Below are 12,351 nucleotides of genomic sequence, written 5' to 3'. Positions count from 1 at the left end.
GAGTTATAACAGCTATTTTGTTGAGTACTTTAATCATTATTTTTAAAAGTGTCAAAATTCTGAGAAGCCAATGCAATGTCAACCCTATCTCTGGAAATGCTGAAGCTCTCTAGGCAGCAGCTTAAGCAAAGTCAATGATATTTTTTTAAAAATCAGACATAAGGGTGATAAGAGTTCTGTGTTGGAATCTGCCCACAAGGAAGAAGTGTGTCATTTACTTGGTTGGTGGGCAGTGGAGGAAAACTATTTCGAGACCAAGTAAAACTCGGACTTACAAAGGATACCATTGTGAAAGTGAAATGCATGAATCTGACTAGGCCTTCCCAGTAATATAAATGTAGGAAAGTCTATCATTTGATTACTACCCATGGAAATTGTTTATTTAACATTGTCCTTGTCAAATTATACACACTAATTTACTGATTTTTATTTTTGCGCTTTGTTCAGTGAATATTAGCTAATTTTTATTTAAGATGGAGATTCTAATGTGCAAGTTGAGGAACATGGTACATTAAATACTGATTTCAATAGCCATTAAGAAGAGTTGCTATTTACTGTGCAACGTATACCTCTGGAAGTTGGTCCTGTCAGTATAGGATGGTACCATTAAAATAGTTCAGTGCAAGTGGATGGTGCACATATTGTTAGAATTCATTTCAAATCCCAACATGATAGCATATGGCTAAAATTCTCTTTTGGGTTGAAGAATAAGTACCAATAAGCATACTGCTGGATTACAGGAAAAAAATAAGATTTTCAAAGAACACAAGACTGCAAAAGCTTTGAAAAGAACAAACATGCATTCTTGTAATGGGGATCAAAGGAACAATTCAAATAAATTAGTTTTAATGGTCATAGTGCTGGACAAATAAACAAGGCCTGATAATCTGGATTCATTCTCTTTTTTTAAAAAAAAAGGTTTTGGCTGTTGTCTTCCAAAATCATATAGATTTGGAATGACAGAAGGGTCGCAAATGTAACCTCATTACTTGGAGAGAGAAATTAGAACTATTGTTTGTATTACCACATTAGTAGCAAATAAAATAATACCATTAGGAAATTATTGGTATGAAATGAACTTCATATTAGAGAGACTCCTCTGGGTCATACATCCTCTAAGATACATCAGTTGATTCTGATTTTGTGGTTTAGACATGGAAATAATTTGTATGAAGTTGAAACTAGAGTGGCAATATTACTTACAGGTCGTCAGTGATCTGGAATTCTATCCAGAATGTGCTATACTGATCAACATACTTTGTAGAACAAAAACACTCAAGCAGCAGAGAAAGTACTCAGGGATCCAAAAATATTTCTTAAACTTTGCTGAGAATCTCCTATTTTTTAAACAAGTAGATTGTAAATTTACAATACTATCAAACATCACTGCTTGATAAATCAGCACATAAAATAGATTCCAGTTCTAGCAGAATGTAAGTCTGGAAACTAGCATCTTGGCCCACTGCCACCCATTTTACACTAATTGCACATCAGTCCCATCTTTTTATTTGCCATATTCCTTCAGCTCCTCTCCGATTTTACCAGTTACATTCAGAACAATTTAAAATGGGCAATTAACCAATTAACCCACATCTTTGGTATATAGATGAAACCAGACATAGGATATGCAAACTACATAAATCACACCCAAGGTTAATATTCTGTTCTTATAGATGTCAGACTGAAAATTTACCTCTTCCCCTCCCCCCAAAGTAGATTATCAATCTAGCTCTATTTACAAGTTCTCAGTCACTTCAAAGCTGTAAAGTAATGCTGAGATTCACTAATAACAGGGTGTGTAAATTCCAGCGGCAAAATAAAACATTTTCAGTTAATCTAAAGTACAACTTAAACCAGGCCAGCGGCTGTCACGTGACCTGTCTTGAAAGAAAGGGCTAGGGTATAGTGAGCTATCCAAATACTAAAAAGTGATTCAAAACAAATGATCCTTCTAAAAGATTTACAACTGCAACATTCAATGAGAAAATGGCTGCAGCAGCTCATAATTCACCTTTCATGACAGGAGCCATCCAAATTGTTCTCTCCGTTCTTTCCATAAATCTCTGTAAATATGTTCTTCCAGTAAGCAATTCTTTTCTGAAAATATCTTTTGAATCTGTTTTTGTGAATCTTGTTATCAAATGTACTCCAATATAAAAATTGCTTTCTTCATAGTGCCTCTGATTCACTAATTGACCTTTATATGCTTATTTCTTTATCTTATTTGTTATATAAAATTGATAACGACTTTAAATAAAGCTCCTCTTAATTGTCTGATTTGAGTACTGCAATAAGTCACTTAGTTCTCAAGTGTAGTTACATCAAAATGGCTCACTGCTAAAACATATTGGGCAATGCACAGGTATTGAACACTATATGGATTACAATTAATATTAAATACTATACATGTGTAAGTGCCATGTGTCCGTGTTTGCCAATGGCAAAACAACCATTCATATGATTCCCTTCTAACTCCACATATCTAATTTGGCGCGTGGCCAAGTGGTTAAGGCATTCGTCTAGTGATCTGAAGGTCACTAGTTCGAGCCTTGGCTGAGGCTGTGTGTGTGCCCTTGAGCAGGGCACTTAACCACACATTGCTCTGCGACGACACCGGTGCCAGGCTGTAAGGGTCCTAATGCCCTTCCCTTGGACAACATTGGTGGCGTGGAGAGGGGAGACTTGCAGCTTGGGCAACTGCCGGTCTTCCATAAAAAAAAACCTTGGCCAGGCTTACACCCTGGAAACTTTCCAAGGCGCAAATCCATGGTCTTTCGAGACTAACGGAGGCCTACTACCACTAACCTTAAAAATCTTAACAAATGTCTACCAACCTCAGATTTGAAATTCGCAGCAATTAAGCCTTCCTTTACATATAGAAGAATCTCAGGGTTTTATAGCCCGGGCTCTAATGTTTAGAAATTTAGCCAGATATACCAACTAGCAGAATAAATTTATGTCCATCCTTTATTCCACTTCTTAATAGGCATTGAGTCATTCAGCATGGAAACTAGGCCCTCTGGTCCATCTCATCCATGCTGTTTTGCCCAGTAAGTGAGACCCATCCACCCACATTCGGCCTCTAACTCTAAACTCCTCCTAACCATGTACTTAGTAGATGCTTTGTAAATTTTGCTGATGTGCCTGTCTTGTCAATATTTCTGGCATTTTCCAAATACACACTACTTTTTGTGAAGAAGCTGCCTCTGATGTCCTTTTACAGTCTCTCACCTCTGATCTTAAGTCTATGCACAAACAAGAGAAAATCTGCAGATACTAGGAATCCAAGAAACACACAAAATGCTGGAGGAACTCAGCAGGCCAGGCAGTATCAATGGATGAGTACAGTCGACCTTTTGGGCGGAGACCATTCAGCATTTTGTGCAAGTTGTTCAAGTCTATGCACTCTTGTTTTTAGCACCTCTCCATGAAAAAAAGACTATGTGCTTTCACTCTGTTTATGTTCCTCATGATCAAGTTACCCTCAATTAGGACACTCCTTAATCTCTTACATTCAAAGGAGAGTGTTGGTTCATCAATATGTTAAGGAAAATTATTTTTATTGATGAATCATGAGGTAATTTAACTTGGAATGTTGGTGTGGCTGTTTTTGTGCCTGAGTTACAGGTAACAATAGAGGAACATCTTACTAACCATCTATAGCATAGTTGTCAAACTCAAGGCCCGCCGGCCTTATCCGGCCCAGCGTACAAGTATATTCGGCCCATGAGATCATTTTAGATAGATCTATTATTTTAATTATTAATGGCCTGGTGATATGAAGCCTATGATTGTAAGTTAATACCAATCATAAAAATAATACTTGCTCAGCAGTCTTCTTCATAAGAAACGGAATTTGTGAAGTGAAACACTTTGTAGTTATAGCAGAGACTGAGACAAATGAGAACAGGCTGAAAAAACGGAGGCAATGAAAGCTGCGTTCGCACGCGCCCGACTGATCCGGCCCGCATGAAGCAGCATTTTGCCCAATCCGGCCTGTGACCTAAAATGAGTTTGACACCCCTGATCTATAGTATATACAGCAAAATTGGTTGCCATCATTTTGGGCTTACAAGTGGGTGGAGGAAATTTGTCCTCGCAAAGTTGTAATTTGTTCAGATTCTTTTTCAGATTCACTAGTCTTAAAACAGGTCATTGACTGATAGAAGCTCTTCAAACTTTTGTTTCATATTCAAAGTATTGGTCTACATGCCTTCTTATGGGTCTCTGCACATAGAGGTGTTAAGGAAAGTGAGTGGGTTGATAGTTTGGCCTAAAAACCTGCTAAGAACTCAACTGTGGATGCAAACCATCCACTTAGCAAATCAGAAGCCAAGGAGTTGGAGGCGCTAAGAATTAGGGGATTATAGCAGAACTTGTGGGATAATGGACATTAGGGAATACCATACATAACCTGTACCATCTACAACCTTTACAAAATGCACAAAGCTGTTGGATTGATGAGAGAAGGGGGTAAGACAAGAAAGGAAGGAATTATTGACTCAACTTAGAACTGGGCATACTATGCTTAATTATTCCTTATATCTTGTTGGAAAACATCACTCTGGGTTGTGCAGGTGTTACCATTATTATGAAACAGTTGAACACATTTACAAGGTTAAAAGTAAGTAAATGCAGGCTGCACTACAATATTTGGGGGTTGATAGTTTTAATTTTAAAACTTTTCTAAGTTATGGAAGTGACTTTAATTCACAATATTGTCTTTCATAATTTACAATCTATAAAGCTTTATGAGGTAATCTTGTTTTCATTTGATAAAGAAGTAGGGGTTTTACTTTCCAGTGCTCTACATGACATTCCAGTCCTGGTGGTGGCAGTATCGCACCTTTAAATTGGACTGCCAACCACCATCTAAAGTCAGAAGAAGGAGGAATAAAGTACAAGTCTACACCAGCTCTCCTTGCAACTCAAGCTCCCAAGTCCAAGCAACATCCTAGTAAATCTTTCCTGCACTCTTTTTAGTTTAATGTGCCTAAAACTCTATACAAAGCTTAAGTGTGACCTCACCAATAACTTAATTGGCTCCAACATAACATACCATCTCCTATACTCAGTCCCTTGTCTGATGAAAGCCAGCATTCATGACACATCCTTAACCACCCTATGTACCCATGACACCAATTTCATCAAACTTTGTACATGCACTCCTTGGTTCCTGTGTTTCATAACACAATCCTTTCACTGTATAAATTCCAGCCTGGTTTAGTCTGAAATATGACACGTCATCTTTATCTGAATTAAAAACCTTTTGCCAGTCCTCAGCCAAAACGCCTAGCTGATTAATACCTCTGTAAATTTTCATAACCTATACCATCTACAACTTATTTTAGTATCATCTCCTAATTTACTAACCATGCCTTGTACATTTGCAACAAAATCCTTTATATAAATTACAAAAAACAACGGTCCCAGACACAGGTCTCCAGTCAAGAAACAACCCTTGACAATCACCCTCTGTTCCTATCATTGAGTCAATTATGAATCCAATCCACTAATATCGTGGATCCTATGCAATCTAACCATCCAGACTAGCCTGCCATGAGGAGGAACCTTGACAAAGGCTTGCTAAAGTGCATACACTGCCCTACCTTCATCTACCCCCTTGTTTATCTCCTTGAACTCCAACAGCTTTCTCAGACATGAGTTCCAATGTACAAAGCTATGCTGACTGTACTGAATCAGACTGTCTCTCCTAATGTAGATAGATTTACCCACCACTGATGATAGTTCTGTTTAAAACAAAAGGTACACATTAGGTGCTCTTCAGGCCTTCAGAACTTTGTCTCTGGCTGGAGATCAGAATCAGAATTATTATCTCTGGCAGGTGAAGTGAGATTTGTTAACTTAGCAGCAGCAGTTCAATCTAGCAGAGAGAGGAAAAAATAAAACATAATAAATAAACAAGTATATCAATTACCTATATTAAATAGATGTAAAAGAATGTGCAAAATCAGAAATACTGTATGTTTAAAAAAGTGAGGTAGTGTCCAAAGCTTCAATATCCATTTAGGAATTGGATGGCAGAGGGGAAGAAGCTGTTGCTGAATCGCTGTGTGTGTGCCTTCAGGCTTATGTACCTCCTACCTGATGGTAACAGTGAGAAAAGGGCATGCCCTGGGTGCTGGAGGTCCTTAATAATAGATGCTGCTTTTCTGAGACACTGCTCCCTAAAGATGTCCTGGGTACTTTGTAGGCTAGTACCCAAGAACATCTCCAGACACTACCGGCTGCTGATGCAGTAGCAGCACTCTTATAGGTGCTCCTACTCTTTTCAATTTACCGCTTCCAACTTGTTTTGAAAATTTACTTTTAAACGCAATATTGCTTTATGATGAATCATGCTAAAGCTATTAAAATAGGGGACCCTCCTGTAACTTTGGAAGCTATTACGGAGACACTTCGGAAAAATAAAAATGAACTTTCGGAGGAGTTCCAGCATCTCAGTGCTGAATTTAAATGAATGGATGTAAAATTGGATTCTATTCAAAAAACTTTAAGTGAATACAATAAACGGATAAAAGACAGCCAAGACACTTTGACGATATTCAACGTGAAGATTGACGACCTGGAACAGATCTGTGATAAACAGTTAAAGGTTAATGAAACATTAAGACAGAAGATTATTGACTTAGAAAATAGAAACATAATGAATAATTTGTGTATTCTAGGTTTTAAAGAGTCACTGGAAGGCAATCAGCCCTTGGAATTTTTTTACAAACCATTTGGCTATATTATTTCCGAGTATTTTAAAATCTCCACCTAAAATAGACTAAGCTCACAGATCGCCTGTACCAAGACCCCCTACAGGAGGATGATAATATGTGATAATAACAGTGATAATATGCCTACACAGTTTTCAAACAATGGAACTTTTAATTTGTGAATCTCTTCAGAAATGTATGATTGATTATGAAGATTAGAAGTTCAGAATTGTCAAGATTTTTCATGCAAGGTGTTGAATGAACACTTCAAGTTTAAAAAAGTCATGTCGAAGCTGTATAATAAAGGTTTTAAACCCTCTCTTCATTACCCCGCTCATCTTAGAATCATTTTGCAAAATGGCTTTGAGATGGTTCCAGTCGACTCAAAGAGGTGCAAGGTTTCTTAAGTGCTGAATCAATTTAACTGTTCAATAACTCTTTACACAAATTTATGTTGCATCTGCTTGATGGATCCTTTATAAAAAAAATCAGTAGTCTAATTGTTCATTATTTTCTTTTATGAACAATTGTTTTTTTTTTACTTTTGGTATACCTTCATATCTAATTTTTGTACTTTTATTCCCTTGTTTAGAAAATTCAGGATTTAATATTAGTAAGTTTTCTTTGAGTTAATACTTTCTAAGCTAATATGTTTTGAACTTTCATGTCTTTCTAATTTTTTAATACTATGATTTTCTCTGAGTTTTTTTTAAATTTGTTCAAATTTGCTCTTTTTTTTGTTATGGCTTGTTGGGATGCAATTTAGCCTTGAAATTTTTTTGAAGCTCAGCCAGTAGTTTGTTTTGGGAAGGAATGATAGGTTTAGCAGTCAACTGTCCTTTGGTCGACTTCTCTTTGGGCGGGGGTGGGGGGTGGTTTACTTTTTTTCTATCAGCTGTTTGGTTCTCTTAGCTTCTTGTTGCTTGGTTACTTTATCTTAAAGCTCATTGTTTGGATTTAATATATATTCCTGTGGTTTTTATTCTAACCCCTTTTAAATAATATTTAAAATGGATCATGTGATTAATTTACTTAGTTTTAATGTTAAATGATTAAACCATCCTGTGAAATGTAGAAGGATATTTAATTATTGAATTGAATGTCTCAATTATATTTTTTTTTACAAGAAACACATGTTCATAAATGTGATAATTTATGTCTTTTCCGCCATTGGAAAGGTGTATCTTTCCATTCCTCCTTTCAGGCTAAGGCAAGAGGAGTTTCGATTCTTATAGACAATTCAGTCTCGTTCGTTCAACATAATGTAGTGTCTGATACCAATGGGAATTTTGTTAGTGTCAGGGAAATTAGATAATAAATTAATGGCTTTTGCTAATTTGTATGCCCCAAATATAGATGATCCAGGCTTTTTTGAATTTTTTTTTAGCTTTTACCAGACTTAAGTTTATATTCTTTGGTTTTAAGAGACTTCAACTACTGTTTAGATCCTATCTTAGATCATTCTTTTTCTAAATGATTGTCTTGTAGTAGAGCTGCCTCCTTTATCCAATCTTTTCTAATGAAATGTGATAGTTGACATTTGGCATTTTTGCATCCAACAGATAAAGAGTACTCATTATTTTCTCATGTTCATCATTCGTATTCCAGGATTGATTATTTTTTTTTGTTGATAGCCAATTGATTCCATTGGTTCAATCCTGTGGATATAAAGAAATTGCTGTTTTAGATCATGCTCCTGTGTTTTTATCTTTATATCTTCTGGGTATCTCTCAAATAAACAGATTCTGGCATTTTAATCCAACTTTGTTATCAGATAAAGATTTTTTTTAATTTTTGGAGAGCAAATTATTCTTTTTTTTAGAGAATACACTAGAGGAGACTTCCAGTCTTATTTTATGGGATGCTTTTAAGGCTTATATTAGAGGTCAAATTATTTCCTTTCCCACAAGTGTTAAGAAAAAAAAGCTAATAAGGGGAGAATCGAATTAGCCAATCAGTTGAAACAATTAGACTAAAAATATGCTTTGGCTCCAGATCCTGTTTTATATAAAAGACATGTCAAAACTAAAACTAAATACCATCGGCTTTTAACTTATCCAATTAAACAGCAACTTTTAAAAGATAAAAGTCAGTTTTATGTTCATGGGGAAAAACAGGTAAACTATCAGCTAACCAATTAAAGACCTTTATAGTTAAACATCAAATTAAAGAAATTTGTAAAGCTAATGGCGATAAAACATCTGATCGTTTAGAAATAAACGATGCTTTTAGAGAATTTTACTCTAAACTTTATAGTTCTGATCCTCCTAAAGATAATACTCTAATGAATTTTTTTTAGATTGATTAAACATTCCTACACTTTCTGATGATATTTGAAAATTGTTGGATCAACCCATTTCTTATGTGGAAATTGCCAAGGTTATTCACTCTTTGCACTCGGGGAAGGCTCCAGGTCCTGATGGATTTTCTAGAGAGTTTTATAAGGCATTTTCCTCTGTGCTTATACCTCATTTATATTCAGTCCTTTCTGACTCTTAAATTAGGTAAGTTGCCACAATCTTTTTATGAAGCCTCTATTTCACTTATTCTTAAAAAGAATAAGGACCCAATTGAATGCTCTTCTTATAGACCTATTCCTTACTTAATAAGGAATACTTACTTGATACTAAAATTTTATCTGAACCTTTGGCTCGTAAGATGAAAATATTTTGCCATCTATTATCTCTGATGATCAGACTGGATTTATCAAAAATCAATATGCCCACTTTAATATTTGTCATTTACTGGATGTTATTTATTCTCCTTCTAAAGAGATTTCAGAATGTGCGATATCCTTAGATGCTCAGAAAACCTTTGATTAGGTTGAATGGAATTATCTATTTAAAACTTCAGAAAAATTTAACTTTGGGCCCGATTTTATTCAATGGATTAAATTACTTTATTTATCTCCCTCCGCTCAGGTTCTTACTAACTCTCAGTACTCTAAACCATTTAAACTTCATCGTGGAACTAGACAAGATTGTCCTTTGAGTCCTTTGCTTTTTGATTTGGTTTTAGAACCATTAGCTATTGCTTTCTGGGAATCTAATGATATCACTGGTATTTTAAGGAGGGTTATTACCCACTAAGTTTTGTTTTACGTTATTGACCTTTTGTTCTACATTTCTAATGTGGAGTCCTCTTTACCTTCTTTACTCTCTGGCTTTAGTCAGTTTTCAGGATAAAAATTAACTTTCATAAGAGTGAACTTCCTCCTTTGAATAATTTGGTATTAGTTAATACTAACATTCTTTTTAAAATTGTAAGAAATTATTTTACTTATTTGGGCGTAACAATCACTAGGAACTATAAATTCCTTTTTAAAGAATATTTTTTTACACTTCTGAATTATGTTAAGAAGGTACTATCAAGTTGGTCATCCCTCGCTTTATAGTTGATTGACTGAAACAATTCTATTAAAATGAATATTTTGCCTAAATTTTTATATTTATTTTGGGCCATACCTGTTTTTATTCCTAAATCCTTTTTTGGTTCTTTGGATTCTGTTATATTTTCTTATATATGGAATAATAAAATCTCTCGATTAAAGTTCATCTTCAAAAAGCTAAAAAGAATGGAGGTTTAGCCTTACTCAATTTCAGGTTTTATTACTGGGCAGTCAATATACAGAATCTTACATTTTGGTTATATTATATTAATCGAGACTTATACCCTTCCCTTGGACAACATAGGTGGCACGGAGAGGGGAGACATGCAGCTTGGGCAACTGCAGGTCTTCCATAAAAAAAAACCTTGCCCAGGCTTGTACCCTGGAAACTTTCCAAGGCGCAAATCCATGGTCTATCGAGACTAACGGAAGCCTTCTACATACATACATTAATCGAGAGGACTGTCCGGTCTGGGTTTCTTTAGAAGCTAACTCTGTTAATAAATTTTCTATCCTCTCTCTTATCAGATCCTCAGTTCCTTTATTTTAAGTAATTTAATTGATAATTTTGTATTTAAACACACTTTGAGGATTTGGGTGCAATTTCGAAAAATATTTTGGTTTATTGAGTTTTTCACTTTCCAGTCCCATTTTTTCTTACTATTTTTTTTAAACCTTCTATGTCTGATGTTTTTAAAGAGTGGAACAGATTGGGTATAAAAGTTTTTATGATTTGTTTGTTGGAGATAGTCTCTCCTCATTTGAACAACTGTCAGTTAAGTATAGTCTACCGGGAACTCACTTTTTTCGATATTTACAAATTAGAAACTTTTTGCGTTCTCAAGTACATACATTTCCTAAAAATCCAGATAAAAATTTACTTGATATAATTTTTAATTTGAAACCCTTCTATAATGCATCTATATCTAATATTTATGGTATGTTGTTGGGAATGAGAAATATTCCTTTAGATAAAATTAAAAAATCTTTCAAAACAAGATTTACAGATTTCGATTTCTCAGGGCACTTGGAATGAAATTTTTAATTTGGTAATACCTCATCATTATGTGCCCATCACTCCCTTCTACAATTTAAAGTGGTTCACGGAGCCCATATGTCTAAAGATAAGCTGTCTCATTTTTATTTGGATATATCTCCCTATTGTGATAGATGTAATAATGGAGAAGCTTCACTAATCCATATGTTCTGGACTTGTCTGAGTCTTGAAAAATATTGGAAGGAAACATTTCAAACTTTTTCTGTGCTTTTTAAAGTAAATTATAAACCTAATCCTTTGACTGCCTTATTTGGTATTGTTGGAAGAAATTATATTATTTTGGAGACACACAATTTGCATATTTTGGCCTTTATTTCTCTTATAGCCAGGAGGGCATTGTTGCTTAAGTGGAAGGATGCCACTCCGCTTACTCATACTCATTGGTTGCATGATGTTATGTCTTGCTTAAATTTAGAGAAGATTCGCTGTTCAATTTCTGAACCTAGACAAGATTTCATAACATTGTGGGGACCTTTTTTGAATTACTATCAAAGTCTTTGATTTGCTATTAAGCACAGATGTTGGTTAATAATATGTTTTACTATAGGTTAAGGATTTTCTCCTTTTCTTTTTTTAAACCAAATAGCTGTTTTTTTCTGGTAGTGGGTTTAGATTTTCTGTATAATAAAATTATTTCTTTTCAATTTTATGATTAAATTTAATCTATCTGGATATGGGGTAATTACACTTAATCTTGATTTCAATATATTGTAATCAATATACATTATATATCTTACTGTACCCCGTATTCTTTTATGTAAGAAATTAATAAAAATATTGGAAAAGAAAGAAAAAAAGAACATCTCCCATTTTCTTTGCTTCCACACACAGACGGCCATGCTGATTGTTAAGGGGACTGAATCTCTCTCCAACCACCATTTTACTCTTTTATTCCTACACATTCTCTAGGAAGAAATCCTTTTCTTATCTACCAGATCCATTTCATATCCTTTTCCTGTCATCCTAACATATTCTAGATTGTTTCATGTCATTTCCAGTACACAAGTTTAAAGAACGAAATACTTGTTACTCCTGATCTGGTGGAAAACAATCACAATAAGATAAAAAAACACAATAATAAAAAGCACAATAAATATAAATACACATGATAGCTTGTAAACATAGACCGATTGAATGTCCATAAAGTGACACTAGGTGTTCTTTCATTATTTAAGTACACTCCT

This window comes from Hypanus sabinus, chromosome 2 (genome assembly GCF_030144855.1).
Source record: "Hypanus sabinus isolate sHypSab1 chromosome 2, sHypSab1.hap1, whole genome shotgun sequence".
NCBI lineage: Eukaryota > Metazoa > Chordata > Chondrichthyes > Myliobatiformes > Dasyatidae > Hypanus > Hypanus sabinus.
Note: the sequence above shows the minus strand (reverse complement) of the source record.